The sequence below is a fragment of the Streptopelia decaocto genome, assembly GCF_964273445.1.
Source record: "Streptopelia decaocto genome assembly, chromosome: 3".
Classification (NCBI taxonomy): Eukaryota; Metazoa; Chordata; class Aves; order Columbiformes; family Columbidae; genus Streptopelia; species Streptopelia decaocto.
The window spans coordinates 9,369,982-9,385,226 of NC_138656.1; the positions used below are offsets into that span (position 1 = coordinate 9,369,982).

Here is a 15,245-nt window from a genome sequence, read left to right on the forward strand (position 1 = left end):
GAATAAAAGACTACAGCTCAGGGAAGGAGGAGCATTCTCAGAAACAGCAGTCTGGCAAGAAGCTGTCAAGGGAATAGATCCAGAACCCCCAAGAAGAATGAGACAGTCTGACTGGGAACAATTAAGGAAAATCATTCCATTCTCTATAAAGGGGAGAAAAGAGCATCTTTCTGAAGTTGTGGGGTCCCTGGAAATTGCCATTAATAAAGGATACAGAAGATACTAAAAGACCAATAGACTGGACTATTCATAGTCTCTTGGAGGATAACAGCAAACCCCCTCACAAGGAAACAGTGGAAAGTCTTCGCCAGTATTATCTCCTTATCAAATGTGCTAATGATGCCACCAGTGCTTCTAGACCAGGTTTCACCCCACTGCAGACCAGACAGCTACTGGCTCCTTGTTTTGGGGGTCACTGAAAAGAGGGCACAATGGTTGTCTATCAATCATCACCTAGCTATGCAAAATTTCAAACAGAAAAGCACAGCTAGTGACCCTTCTCTCCACTCAACCATTATCCTGCCCAGAAGCTGCACTATGTTGCTAAAGAGAGCTATCCCAAAAGGTAAGAGTCCATCCCTGAGCCGATTAGTTCTTTGATTACATTATTGACAGTGCTACTGATTAGCAATGAATACAGAGAGATGTATGATTTAACTGGCTGATCGACTGACATTATCAGCTCCTTTTCTGCAGACAAGTGAACAACCCCCAGTCTCACCTAGGAAGATTTTACTGATTCTTACCCAATTCTAGCTTGGAGAGCAGACAGCAGTAGTCATCTTGGAGAAAGACAGAGGATGCTAGAGTTCAAAAATAATCTGTTCTTTGTTCTTGTATTGGGACTTCACCTTGATTCCATCAGGTTTTATATCTTTTTCAAAAAACACACTTAGGATAAACTGTTATGAAAATGGTTATCTTAATTAGGCAGACTAAGAGGATTTCTTCTCTCTGTCTCTTGCTGAGTTTTGATCCCAATGTAATCCAGCAGCAATTTCTGCAGTCTGATTCCACATTATGTGAAGATCCATTCCCATGGCACAGCTGTGATCCCTTCTAGGAATCAGCAGTTTTGAAGTTTTTCTGTCACAGTGAGCATGCCTCTGTGGTCATCTCTGCTCCTTTCTTTCTTCTATGGAACCTCAGAGGACAAGGGCATGTTCCTGACTAGAACTATATCACAGGATGACAGTCACAAGACAAAACCAGCCCCCCTGCAAATCAGTTTATGAAAACTATTAAATGATCAGCAAGGAGCGGGTCTTCTTAAAGATCAGAGAACCAGCTGGGCCACCTCGCAAGCTGGAGTGAGAGCAGGTTTCAGATGAGGCTAATTAGTGCTCTCTCAGAAAACAGGAGTGAATAGGGGACTGAGTCATGAAAGTGCGACAGAGACATATGAAAGGAGGGTGCGATGTGCAGGGACTCACAAGATATGAGTCCCTTTGCTACTGCAGAGGATGTGCCAGAAAGTTATATTCCACATATGATGGAACAAGGAGAAAATTCCTGCCATCATTCCTACGCTATTCCTTATTTGGGGAACTCCAACACATGCCATCTCCTTGATCCTTCTAAGGCAAATGAATCTGTTCGTGCTGCTTTGACTGAAAGTGAGTTAGATTTCTTCAGGCAGTTAGAAACCTTTCTTTTTCATAGTCAGCATGGTCATTGTTTGGATTTAATTTGAGAACAAGAAGATAACCTGGGACAAAGTTAATGTTTTTTAGTTGTTTTCTGGGAGCTAAGGTCTTTTCTGAGCACTCTGCCCACAGGTGCAAGACAGCAAGGAAGGGGGGCATGGGTGGGGCAGACCTTGATGGACATCCAGATTGATGAATAACAATATTCCATGCCATTAGTGTCATGCCTCATATTTAAGGAGAATCAAGTTTTCTGGCTATGGAGATGGAGACAGAGACCCATTCTAGTTCTGTTTGAGAGTTCTTTTAGTTCGGCCTTTTGTCATCCTGCCATTCTGCAGAGGACTCTGAGCCTTTCTGCCTTCTTCTCTCTCCGGGATCAGCTGTTTGGGACCAGGGTGCTGCTTCCTGGGACTGCCTGCTCAGCACAGAGTTGGTGAGGAATTGCATTGAATATCTTTTACCTTATATTCTATTTTCCATTTTATATATACTAGTAGTAGTAGTAGTGTATTAGTATTATTTTGTTAAACTGTGTTTATCTCAAGCCACAGGTTTCTTCCTTCCCTTTCAATTCTCTCCCCTATCTGGGGGGTGGGGGGAGCGAGCGAGCAGCTATTATGTTTGTGATTGCTGTTATAGCTCGGGTTAAATCGTGACACTGTTCTACGGCAGTGACTTCCTTCTGGTACTCAGGGACTAGACAAGCTGAATGTACTGTATGACCTCAGCACTTTCATCAAGTACTTTTTTGACTATATCCCTCTTTTGGGGACAAAAACAGGAGCAAAGCTTGTGACTTGCATCCTGTCAGTCAACACGTATTCTCAGATTCCCCTGAACGTAACATGCCTTGGGTAAAGCAAAAAGATAATCCTAGTTTCCCAGACTAATATTCTAAGCCCTGCTGTGGAAAAGCCAGGCAAATTCACGGCCTGTCTTTTCAGAGCTGTCACAGAATCACATAATGGTTGAGGTTGGAAGGGATCTGTGGAAGTCATCTTGTCCAATCCCTCCACAAATAGAGTCACCTGGAGCAGGCTGCCCAGGGCCATCAGCCTTAGAATCATAGAATCATTTCAGTTGGAAGAGACCCTCAAGATCATTGAGTCCAACCATAACCTAACTCTGGCACTAAACCATGTCCCTAAGAGCCTCGTCTACACACCTTTTAAACACCTCCAGGGATGGTGACTCCACCACTTCCCTGGGCAGCCTGTTCCAGTGCCTGACAACCCTTTGTGTGAAGAAATTTTTCCTAATATCCAATCTAACCCTCCCCTGGCACAACTTGAGGCCATTTCCTCTCATCCTATCACTTGCTACTTGAAAGAAGAGACCAACCCCCTCCATGCTACAACCTCCTTTCAGGTAGTTGCAGACAGTGATAAGGTCTCCCCTCAGCCTCCTATTTTCCAGGCTGAACAGCCTTGCTCCTGTTGTTTTTAGTGGGAAGTACTGGTGCTTACAACACCGGTGCACAACAGATCTCCTTCCTCAGGCATGCATTTTATTGTATACCAATATATAGATGAGGAAAGCAAGTGATAATATTTCACAGGAATTAGTGCTATTTGGAATGGAGATGGATTCTGACACAGAAGACTTTGTAAAGCAGCTATTTCCACATACACAAACAAACAGTTTAAAATATTTATGTGCAGGATTAATTCATAGCCTGTAAAACTCTGATTGCAATCTTATATCAGAATGAGACATCTGCTTACTTTTCCATCTTAGTAAACCCAAAATAAATAGAATAGCAAAACTGCACATAACGCCCCCTCCCCTGAAAGAAAATATATGTTGCTATCTCAACACTGAAACAAACTAACAAAAAATATTTGCAAATTAATTAATTTATTGCAATTATTAAAGAACCAATTGGAAACATTTGTTTAAAAATAAGGCTTCTTAGGCTGTGAAATAATTCAGTAATGAGAAATCCTATTATTCTGTTTGAAAGGTCTTGAAGCGCTTTGTAAGCGACTTTACAGTGGGAAAGCCAATGCCTTACAAGGTTTTATCCAAGGTCCTTTCAACACTCAGTAGCAAAAAGAGGAAAATAAACAAGGTTTCCTAATCCCCGGTCCACTGTCAGCTTCCCTTAGCCTTACCTCTGTCACGAGGAGGACTGGAACAGCAGTTGATAAGTCATGTTTACTCATGAGCCTTCACATCATGGTTTCATCCAAATCCACATGGAGACCTGGTGGGATGTAACAACACTGGAGGACGCTCTGCCACAAATCATTCTTCCTTATGCAACTAAAGACACTGAGAAGTAACATGGACCTGCTTCTACATGAAGAAAAGCTAGTGCAATTTCATACTACATTTGAGTGAAATGACCTCATGTAGGAAATGCTGAGGAAAGGCTTTGAACATCTTACTCCCAGTCGAGTAACTTCAGAGAGCTGTTTCTCCCTCCCTAACACGAGCCTCATTGCAGTCACTCATTTCTTCACAGAAAGGGTTGTCAGGCATTGGAACAGGCTGCCCAGGGAAGTAGTGGAGTCACCATCCCTGGAAGGGTTTAAAAGACGGGTAGATGAGGCTCTTAGGGACATGGGTTAGTGCAAGAGTAAGGTTATGGTTGGAATTTATTATCTTAAGGGCCTCTTCCAACCAAAATGATTCTACGATTAATTTGTCACCTCTTTCTTGTCTTCCACTGCGCTACAGGTGAAACAAGAACACGTAAGAGCTCCCACTCCTGAGGCTGCAATTCTGCCCACCTGTGATGCTGTGCCAGCCCCAGCCAGACTCCCACTCCCTTCCCTTTACAGACACAGCCATCTTCAGAAACATTAAACTATGTGGCAGGCCCAGCACAACGCATGGTGACTTGTTTGGATATTAGGAAACATTTTTTCACTGAAAGGGCTGTCAGGCATTGGAACAGGCTGCCCAGGAAAGTGGTGGAGTCACCATCCCTGGAGGGGTTTAAAAGACACATAGATGAGGCTCTTAGGGACATGGGTTAGTGCTAGAGTTGGGTTAAGGTTGGACTCGATGATCTTAAGGGTCTCCTCCACCCAAAATGATTCTGTGATTCCATGTCCCAGCTGTCCAGGCCTCTCCCTCAGGCGGGAGCAGTGAGGCCCAGACACCCTCAGGTAAGGACAGCCCGGCTGAGGAAACCACCTCCCCCAGCAGCTCAGAATTACCTCTTCGAGCAGAGCGGTGCAGCGACCCACCGCAGAAAACCCTTCAAGCACAGGCAGGGGCGGGTGGCACGATGGACAACGACGGGAGTCGGGGTGAGAGACACCCCCGCACACACACTTGGCCGCTCAGGGCTCCGGCGCGCCCATGGCCACAAGATGGCGCCCGCCCCTCAGACAGGGCCGGAGCGGCCGGGACCCCGCGGGGCCGGACCCGCCACCGCTCCGGCGGGAAGGCGGGGGAGGCAGCGGCGGAGAGGCGGCGGCAGCGGCGGGGTGGTGGCTCACTGGAGCTGCCCGTGACCCGCCGGTCTCGACCTGACGGCGGCTGCGGCGCCTACTTGGCGCGGAAAGGCGCCGCCGGGCGACCGGCCGCCATGTGGCGGAGCCGCTCGGGGGCCGCCCCGCCGCGCCCTTGCAAGGTCGGCGGGAGGCGGCTTTGGGGGCCGGCCGCCCGCTCTCTGCCCCCCAGGGCCGCTGCTTCTTCCCTGGCATTTCCCCCACGCAGACCCGAGGCCCCAGTAACGGTCTGTGTAAAAGGGAGAGTTTAGGCACTTGGTTTGGAGACCGAAAGGGCCTCCTGGGTGCCGGCTGCCTCCCCTCCGCAGTGGCGGGTGCTCCGTATGGGCAGCCGTATGAGGGCGGCTGAGTTCCCTGGGTTTGTTCAGCCCAGAGGAGGCTGAGAAGAGACCTCCTGGTGGCTACAGCTTCTTCACAAGGGGAAGAGGAGAGACAGGCGCTGAGCTCCTCTCTCTGGTGACCAACCACGCAACCTGAGGGAATGGCAGGAAGATGTGCCAGGGGAGGTTTAGGTTGGACATTATTAGGAGAAGGTTCTTCACCCAGAGGGTGGTGGAGCACTGGAACAGGCTCCCCAGGGAGGTGTCACAGCCCCATGCCTGACAGTGTTCAAGAAGAGACTGGACAACACCCTCAGACACATGGTGTGAACTGTGGGCTTGTCTTGTGCAGGGACAGGAGTTGGACTCGATGGTCCTTGTGGGTCCTTCCAACTCAGGAGATCCTATGGTTCCTGCAGAGCTCTGGCTTCCTCTGGCACTCAGAGCATGGGAGGCTCCCGCTCTGGGAGGCTGTTCAGGGCCTCACTCCTCTGCTTTACAACACTCTTCCTTTCCATGTCCAGTTTATTCTGCTCTGCTCCTGTGACACCACTGGCCACTAGTCCAAATTATTTTTCACTGTGTCTTCTGAGCAGTGAAAAAAACCCAAATCCAGCAGGATGCCTGCTATCTCCTGTTGCTAGGAACGTGCAGCAACATCCTATGGTGACTCAGTGTTGAGGTAAAGGTACCATCTTTATTAAATCCCCCCATCCGGACCTAGCATTCTTCCAAAAATTACTAAACGCAACGACTTGATCCTAAAGCATGTCTCTTGCAAGGCTCAGCAGCTTCCACACCTGCTCAATTGACTCCTGGAAGGCAGTTACACATTAGGACTAAAAGACCTGGCTGGGATGCAAACAGCTGCTCAGCTGGAAGAGGAATCTACCTCCCACTTAATTGCCAGCTCCTGCCTGCTAGAGGGTTAGCACCTTCCTGACTCTGTACATGTCACACCTTACTTAAGTTCTTCCTAATTCACTTCAAGCACAATGAGACGGGCTGGCTCAAGCAATCTGAATTGGTAGGCTGAGCTCAGCCAGCAGATTTTCCTTGAAGCTTGTGGCGGATGCTAGACCGACAACTCCATCAAAATGACAGCAGTATTGTCTTTCCATAGGTCCAGCCAGATGGAGAGGAGAATGAGTGTCCTTTTGGGCTGTCACTCTCTGGTTGTTTCCCAAGCTGAATGACCCTTTCAAATGTATTAATTATAGCACCAGCAGAATCACAGGATGGTTGGGGTTGGAAGGGACCTCTGGAGATCATCCAGTCCAACCCACCTGCTAAAGCAGGTTCACCAGAGCAGATCACACAGGAATGTGTCCAGGTGGGTTTGAATGTCTCCAGAGAAGGAGACTCCACAGTCTCTCTGGGCAGCCTGTTCCAGGGCTCTGGCACCTCAAAGTGAAGAAGTTTCTCCTCATATTCAGATAGAACCTCCTGTGTTTCAGTCTGTGCCCATTGCCCCTCATCCTTTGATGGGCAACACTGAAAAGAATCTGGTCCCATTCTCTTGACACCCACCCTTGAGATATTTATAAGCCTAAATAAGGTCTCCTCTCAGCCTGGAGAACCAGGCTGAACAGACCCAGCCCTCTCAGTCTTTCCTCATAAGAAAGGTGTCATTTTGCTAAACCAACCTTTCACTAAAGATGTTTTGGTGATCCTGAAGAGGCCTTCTGCCCCTGCCATACATAACATCTAGATCCAGGCCAGACCACATGCATTACTACTCCAGTTCTGAGTCCCAGAGGCTCACACACATGATGACAAGTGTGGGGGAGATGGGAAGAAAGGTCACCCACAGCAGCCTCTGAGCAATCCAGTAACGATGGTGTGTACGTAAATGACGTAGGAGGGTTCAGAACAGGAATCTGTTCTCAGAAAATATTTGCCCTCTGTGACACAAGGAGTCCTGCTGATGTCAATGAAACAGGAGTGGCAAGTCCTGGTCCTCAGGAAGGACTCAGATTTCCCCCTTTTTAAATATATTCACAGGGTTATTATGAACATCTGGAAAACAATTTTTTCCTTAACGATTGACAAGATTTTGACCATTTCCTTTCAGACAGCTGGCTTAGAGCAGTCAGACACAGACCCTAGGGTTTAGATTCACTCCTTTTTTCATACGTAGCTTCTTCCACACAAGAACCACACAAAGTTTCTGCTTACGCATACTTGTATTCACCAGCAAATGTAACTGCTGGGGGAGAAGTTTTCCCTAAGACTGCGTTTAAATCCAAGAATCCCCCTTCCTTTTCAAGACCGTGCTCATTATTACAAGACAGATGCAGCAGTACTGGTTTTGTACAACTCAATGTTTGTTTAGTACCTCTGGAAATGAAGATTTAACAATCCTATGCAGGAAGTTAGAAGAGTAACATAGCGATTCAATGCACAATGAGGAGATAATTAAACCTGGTGCACAGGAGAATCCTTTCTAATTGACTCCCTGGATCAGATTTTGCTGGCAACCGTTGGAAGTGAAGATTAAAAGAGTTTAACACCTTCCATTTTCAAAAAGTGATTTTTGAGAGGGGAATATCACGCTCCATTAAGAATGTCATTTGAGCTGCCATGAATTATGTTCTAAAAAAGACAAACTTCATCACTGTCTTTGTTTTTATTGGTTCTGTAGATTCAAGTGCATTCTAGGGGAGGCTATTTTTTGTTACCATGGTAAAAATGATTTTAAGTGTATATGATTAGCATTGCCCCCTCTGTTTGCTCATAATCTTTTCTACTCCTCCACTTTCTCCTTTCAAATATATAAGCATCAAGATTTTTTTCCTTCTTCCTTTCAGTCACATAGATAAAAGAAAAACAACCTCTCAAACATATCCAGTGATGACACCTGTTTATTGTCTGAATAAAAACCAGCTTTCTTTGTGTAATTAAGTATTCAAGACAAATCCAAAAATTTTAATAGCTAGGAGTTAAACTCTCTTTTTTTAGCCTGGCTTCCTAATGAAATGAGCCTTATGGGATCCTGCTGTCTGTTTTCCTCTCCTTTCCCACTCTCCTCCCCCATTCAAATGCTTTTAAACCTGTTGGCCAATTCCAGCTAAATTTGGCAGAGAGGCAGGAAAATAATATCTTTGCAACCTCACCGAGCTTAATGAAAATCAGCACTGGGCCAAGAAGAGACACCCAAATGAATGTCCTTGTTTTAGGAAAGACCATGTTGTTCCACAGTCACCCCTTCGGCTCCTGGGGTGACCCAGCAGAGTGCACACACTAGCCAACCTATACATTGGTTATTTGAGCTTTCCCACCGCAAGTGCTTGCTGCCACTGTGGTATAGGAAAGCAGGTGGGACTTACATGATGGTTGGGGGAATTGGAGGTTGTGTGGGGCTCTGCGATGCCTTGGGTGTAGTTATAGGGCTGTGTATACAGAGACATGGGATAAAGTCACATAGGAACCAGCTTTCGCCGCATCAGCTGCTCAGCTGCTCCTGAAACAGCTACTTGCAGCGACTGATCCTACCCACTTGGTAACAGCCACCTTCAAACAGCACAGGAATCCAAACCAGCATGATTCTTTCCCTGTGATACATTTGGTCATTCTACATAAGCAGTTTGGGTAGGACACATACCAGAAGGTTTCCTGTACAAAATACTGAACAGGAATATTCCTTATCTCCCATAGCCACTGCCTCCAGACAACCTATATTATGCCCTTTGCATCCTGGGTGCGAGCCAGGACCGCTAGAGTGATGAATCAATAACATCCATGAGGAAAATGGAATGGAGGAGGCTCTTATTCAGTACATTTCTCTTTTTTTAATTGTTACTGTATTTCATTCCAGCCCCCCATCCTTCCAAACAGCTGGGATTGTGACTCATCTTCAGCAGTTTACATGTTCAGAAGAAAGAGGAGTCACCCTTCTGGGGCTGATTTCACCATTGCTTCATAAGCTCCATTGCTCAGCAGGCTTGTCCATCACATGGATCCTTCTGCAAGTCACATCCATCCCACGTCATGGATCCCTGTCTAGTCCCAGGCAGCCGACTACAATGAACAAGGACAGCTACAGCATCAGGGGCCAGCAAGAAAATCCTGCCAGCAGGACAGCTGCGTAGGGAAATGCTGTCTTTGCTCACCTGGTATCGTTGTCCTGTCCCCATCAGATGCATAATCTAAATGCCAAACCATGCTCTGGGCCTCAAAACAGAGAGAAATGAGCCCCAGCCTCCAACCCTGCTGCAGAAATGCCAGAAATGACGGACAGGCAATGCGCACTAAGAGGGGCAATTATTTCTTTGGCTGTGGCACTTAGATCCAGTAGATTTGGCTTGTCAGTCATGAGTCAGCTCTGAAGCAAGTCTGTGCCTTCAAGGTATGGTATAGATGCTTCACAGTTGACACCTAATAAGTCACTCTGTATGGATGGAAAGCTTAACATCTCTGTTCCTAGGTGTCAATTCCACTAGATGGCAGGTTGGAAGGGGGGGTTCACGTAACTGGTAACCAGAAATGAGAAGTCAAAATAAATTTAATGAGATTTTAAGATAACTGCTTTGTCCTCCTCAAAATAGATCAAGGCCCCTTGGGTGAAAACTGAAGGAAAAGTGTGATGAAAGCAAAATAAAAAAGCAATGAATAGCAACAGGAAAATAAACTGAAAACATATGTAAAACAAAGACAGAGGCAAAACAGACAGGCCTCTCCAAGCCTCACTGTTTAAGCCCCAGTCCCTGGAGCCAGGAGATTGTGTACAGTCCCCAGTGTCATTAAAGAAAGATATTTTCTCCTTCTTGCTATCCTCTGCAAAGAAGACTTCAAAAACATACCATAGATGTGCTTTAAAGAAAAGCCAGAAAACGCACCCAGATTTGGCTGGTGAACACTGGGTCTTTAAAACCAGAACGACCTAGTAATTCTTTAAGATTTGCCCCACAACTTTTGAACAGTGAGGAAGTGTTCAAAATGCTGGTAATACTGCATGGGTTAGATGAATTAACAGTTTGGGCCCTGGAAAAACTATACAACTATACTGCTTTCTGGACATAAGGAGACTATTTTCATTAAAAAAGGTGTTTATGTGCAAATATGTAGCTTTCAGGTCAAAGAGAAGCCTGGTGTCAGAAAGTAAACAATGAGGACAGAGATGTTTGGAAATATGCTGAAGCCCATGAGCTCTGTGTTATAAGGCTAATATTTCCAAGTGCATCTGGAGACGGTACATTTATATTGCTAAAAGACCCAACTCACACCGCAATGACAATGGGACACTATAATGACATTGGCAGCTGACTGCAAGTCTTCTGCTGCTAATGTTTTAGAATAGGTCAGACACCACAACCCATTTTTAGAGCATGCTTTTCAAAGACACTGGCCACCCACAATTCCTACAGGGCTGGGCACAGACATCAAGCCAACAGCTGTAAAGCTCTTATTTCCAACGTTGTGTTTCCAGTCAACACACAAAGCTTAGGTAGGGAACATATTGTCAGGAATGTTTTCTGGTTTTGTCTTTTCTTTTTCCAGCCTGTTTCCCAGCCAGTCTTACTGAGGAACAAGAAAATCAAATGACTTGCATGGAGGTCACAGAGTGAGTCATCAGCTCAGCCCAGTGACGGTCAAATAATGCCTATTTGTAAAACTATAATTTTATAGTGCTCTACTGCATAGCTTTAAAAATGAATGTATGGGAAAAATACACCCACATATGACAAACGCACTTATACTCTCTCCGCTTTGGGTGGACGTTCTGTTAGTCACAGGGAAGCATCTGTGTAAAGCTTTTTTTGTTGCTGCTTTTTGCTTCTCTAGACATTTCATCAAATGGTCCCTGAGTCAGAAGAAGTGGGTTTTGCTATTAAAGTCTGTGTGGAGGCTGCATTCCAAAGCTGTTGGAGGATTCAAAGATAAATATTCCTGCTTTGGGGAAAAAGGAAAAAAAAACGAAACATCTTTGATTTAAAACAACAACAACAACAATCCAAACTGAATGGAATGTTTACAAAGACAGCAAATAACTAATGATCATGCCTGATAGTCACTTTGGAACTGAAACCCAAGAGGAGTTTCATTTAAGCACAAGTTCCTTTAAAATTGCTTTCAATTGTATAGCATATGCGCCTACCGCGCTAAAAAAAAAATGGTATTGATTCATATTGAAACTAATTCCAACAGCAACAGAGTATTAGCCAGTAACCTCATACAGCCACTGTGCGATGAACAAAGCTCTTTGGAGCAGGAGCCATCTCTGTTCTGGGATTTGTATTTTGTGTGGCAAGGGTAGAATGCAAGCCTGTAATAATCTGTCTCAGGGAAATGCTTGGGGGTGAGCATATAGGCTGCGGTTCCTTTGGCTCACTACTTTGGAAGCCTTATGTATCCTCTCAAATACACAGCTTGCATCAACAAAACGAGTGAGAGCTGTGCAGTGGAAGATCACAGAATCACCCCATCCCATGAAAGCGTTTCCCATATATGTGTAAAACCAGCAGCTGCAGAACACACAGGAGGTGTAATACAAGGTTGAACCATGCTCGCCGCCTTAAAATCCAGGCACATTGCTCAAAGGAGCATCCCTGCCTTAGTTCAGGGCAGCCGCTGAGCAGCACCTCCAAGCCCACCGTCCTCCCTGCTATGGTCTGCCAGGGACAGCAGAAATTACAAGGACAGTCTATGCTCTCCCTCCATAGTATCTGTCACCATCCCTTACATGGGGGCACCTAAGCCTAGATGGGCTTGGAAGGATTTTGCCCTCCCACATCAGGCAGAAAACACTTTCTGCCTGTTGCCCTGGGTGTGCTGACCTGCAGAATGGAGGGTGTGACTTGCTCAAGGAGGGGGAAGACTGCAACAAAGCTGGGCCCAAAGGTTGAGTGCAAAGTTGAGTTCTCATCCCACTTTGCCCATGTCCGGCAATATTCTATGGCTGGGATGATTTACTCCATACTTTAAAAGTGCCCTGGATGAGGGGAGAGGGTTTAAGAAATCCATTTAGCCTTCCCCACTCATGTAGCTTCAACACTTTCTTGCCTGGCTTAGCAGTGAACAGCTGAAGAGCTCTGCCTCACCAGCCTTTCAAGGTGGAGCTGGACACAAGGGGAGGCAATGAGCCTCTAGAAGTGGAGCTTTGCAGAAGCAAAGCTGTTGAGACAGACTGCACAGGGAAAGGGGACAATTTTGTTTGAGCTGGCCTGGTCCCAGCCTCACTTTGCAATTGTGATCACGGCCTAGGGAAAAACAGACCTCAGGCCACATTGATTAGCCTGGTGCATCTCTGATAGTCAGATCACCAAAGCAATTATAGCTCCTGTCCAAGAAAAGCTAAGATGATGAATGAATAAAAATGTTGAAATATTAGGTCATCACTAGAACAATGAAAACCCCAAACAGAAACCAGCAATGTTATTGCCTTTTTTTTATGCTTCTAACTTCAAGCTGAAAACCTGTTTGGGCCAGAATTCTTTGGAATCCTGCTACTGAATGTGCCTATAGTTAGAAGAATCAAAAAAAAAGGTGTTAAAGCTGCTAGGAGATGTGATCATCACAATGAGGGACTGGTTGCAGCCTGCAGGAACCTGAAAAGAAACTGGTGAGTGCAAGAGTTAGAAGGCATTGCTATGACAACAAAGCAAACCACCCCTGAAGAGAATAGCAAATATGCACAACCATGCCAAGATCATAAGCAAAGAAATGTATATTCTAAGAGGAGGCAAATGAAACATTGACTTGGAAAACAAAATTATGCCTTTAGCATGATTCTTTCTTTATACATGGCACCTCTTCAGGAAAAGCATGCATTTAGCAAAGGGAAAGAAACTTTCATCAAACACCTCTTTGCCCAGTCCTTAAGCTTTGAGGAGGGAGCAGAAAGATCTGTGCTCTATGTTTGCACTCTCAGATTTCAGTTTGCCATGGTTGTTTAAGCTATTCATAAGGTGGTCTCTATGCTTTTTTTCCAACCAACACTTACTGTACTTGTGAACAAATTCAATGCTAACTTTCTTACATTTTCCCTCCTAATAAAATTAATCTCGTTTACCAGAAGATGCCTTTTTATTCACATTCAAAGCCTAGGGTACTCCATGGAGGGTTAAACCTAGAAATTCCTCTAGCATTCTGGCAGAGAAGGTTTCCATGTTCTTCTACAGCTGCACATAAGTCATCGGTCCAAGCAGTTGTCTGGACCATACCTAGCAGAAAGCTCCCTGGTGACACTCACGCTTGATGACAGTCAGCTCTTGAAATCAGAGCCAGCAAGGATGTTGACATAAAGGTCCACACTTTTTGCGCTCAGCCAGGAGGGGGAAAATCCTCTCGATCCCAAAGTGAAAGAGCAAATGAGCGGGCTGGAGGAATACTCTGTACTAGAGTGTGCTGAAGAGGTGGTGAGCAGCATCTAGGGTTTGTCACAGGGAGCAGGGCTATGCAGCTTTGTTCCAGGGGATTGTTCTGCATAGGAGATGTCCTGCACAGGGAGAGTACCACAGATACTGCTGGAGACAGAGCAGTATCAGTCCCTACCTGGACAGTCTTACGATGGTTTTTGAGATTTATCTTCTAATTTAGCTCTGGAATGGCAGGAGGGAGGGTGTCACATACAGAGGCTCAAGTGAGTTGTCCTCTTCTCTTCTGGAGAAGAGAAGACTAAGAGGAGACCTCATTGTGGTCCACAGCTTCCTCACAAGGGGATGAAGAAGGGCAGGTGCCAAACTCTTCTCTTTAGTGACCAGTGATAGAACTCAAGGGAATGGCAAGAAGATGTGCCAGGGGAGGTTCAGGTTGGACATTAGGAAAAGGTTCTTCATCCAGAGGGTGGTGGAGCACTGAGACAGGCTCCCCAGGGAGGTGTCACAGCCCCAAACCTGACAGTTTTCAAGAAGAAACTGGAAAACGGTCCCAGACACAGGGTGTGAACTGTGGGGTTGTCATATGCATGGACAAGAGTTGGACTCGATGATGCTTGTGGGTCCTTCCAACTCAGGACATTCTATGATTCTATGATTCTGTCTCTACAAGGTCCTCAGGATGCAGCTCCATGCCTCCCTTCAGCAGACCTGAGCAGTTCTGCATCCCCTTCTGGCATAAATATCTTCCTGCTTCAGCCTCATAGATTTTGTTCCCCTACGACACTGCTTATCCAGAGTCTGAAACACAGAGCTCAGCTGTGACAAACATATGCTGTACCATGTAATACGTCTGGAACATCAGCACACTAACGCATAAAAATCGTTGTCCCAGGTTAGGAGATATCTTGCAGTAAGAAGAAGAACAACAACAAACGGTGTAATTGTCCTTGCCTGTCCTGTGAGAGCTACTGCCGCGGAGCAGCATGGGTTGAACCCCTGAGCGGAGACATGGCCTGTGCCACCAAAGGGAATTTCAGCCTACGGCAACGCCACCTACGTACCCAGACATGCTAAACTGTCAGAAACACTCATCTGTCAGCAGAGCTCTGTCTACACCAGCGCTTTGCCAGCAGTGAGGGAGTTGATTTCTTTCCACACCCTAGAATTACACTGGCAAACTCCGCAGGTTACGCTAAGCCACAGAGTGCAGGCCACATGTGCATACGCTTTATTGGCCTTCATTTGATCCTGTGCATTAAAGGCAGCTGGGCTTCCTCCCTTTCCAACTAAATAATAATTACACCTATTGTTCCCAGTGGGCAAAGAGACCCTGTTCGCACATATCCAGAAAGACAAGGCATATAATTAACACCTTGCTGGGATAGAGAGCTTTTGTTCAGGTTAGTTATTACATGTCTTGCAGCCTGAAAACACTGCTTCTTACATTCATTTCAGCTCGTTTCCTCCCTGCCCCAGAGCTTAACTCCCTGCTTC

At 45.9% G+C, this 15,245-nt stretch overlaps 1 protein-coding gene across 1 annotated transcript in view; it reads right to left on the reverse strand.

Moving 5' to 3' along the window:
- Window positions 1–15,245, reverse strand: part of LOC309437570 (uncharacterized protein) — a gene marked incomplete at its 3' end in the record, with an annotated part of 129,404 nt that overhangs the window by 103,896 nt on the left and 10,263 nt on the right. The window contains exon 2 of the mRNA XM_082048113.1: window positions 3,764–3,855. The remainder of the gene's footprint in view (window positions 1–3,763; window positions 3,856–15,245) is intronic.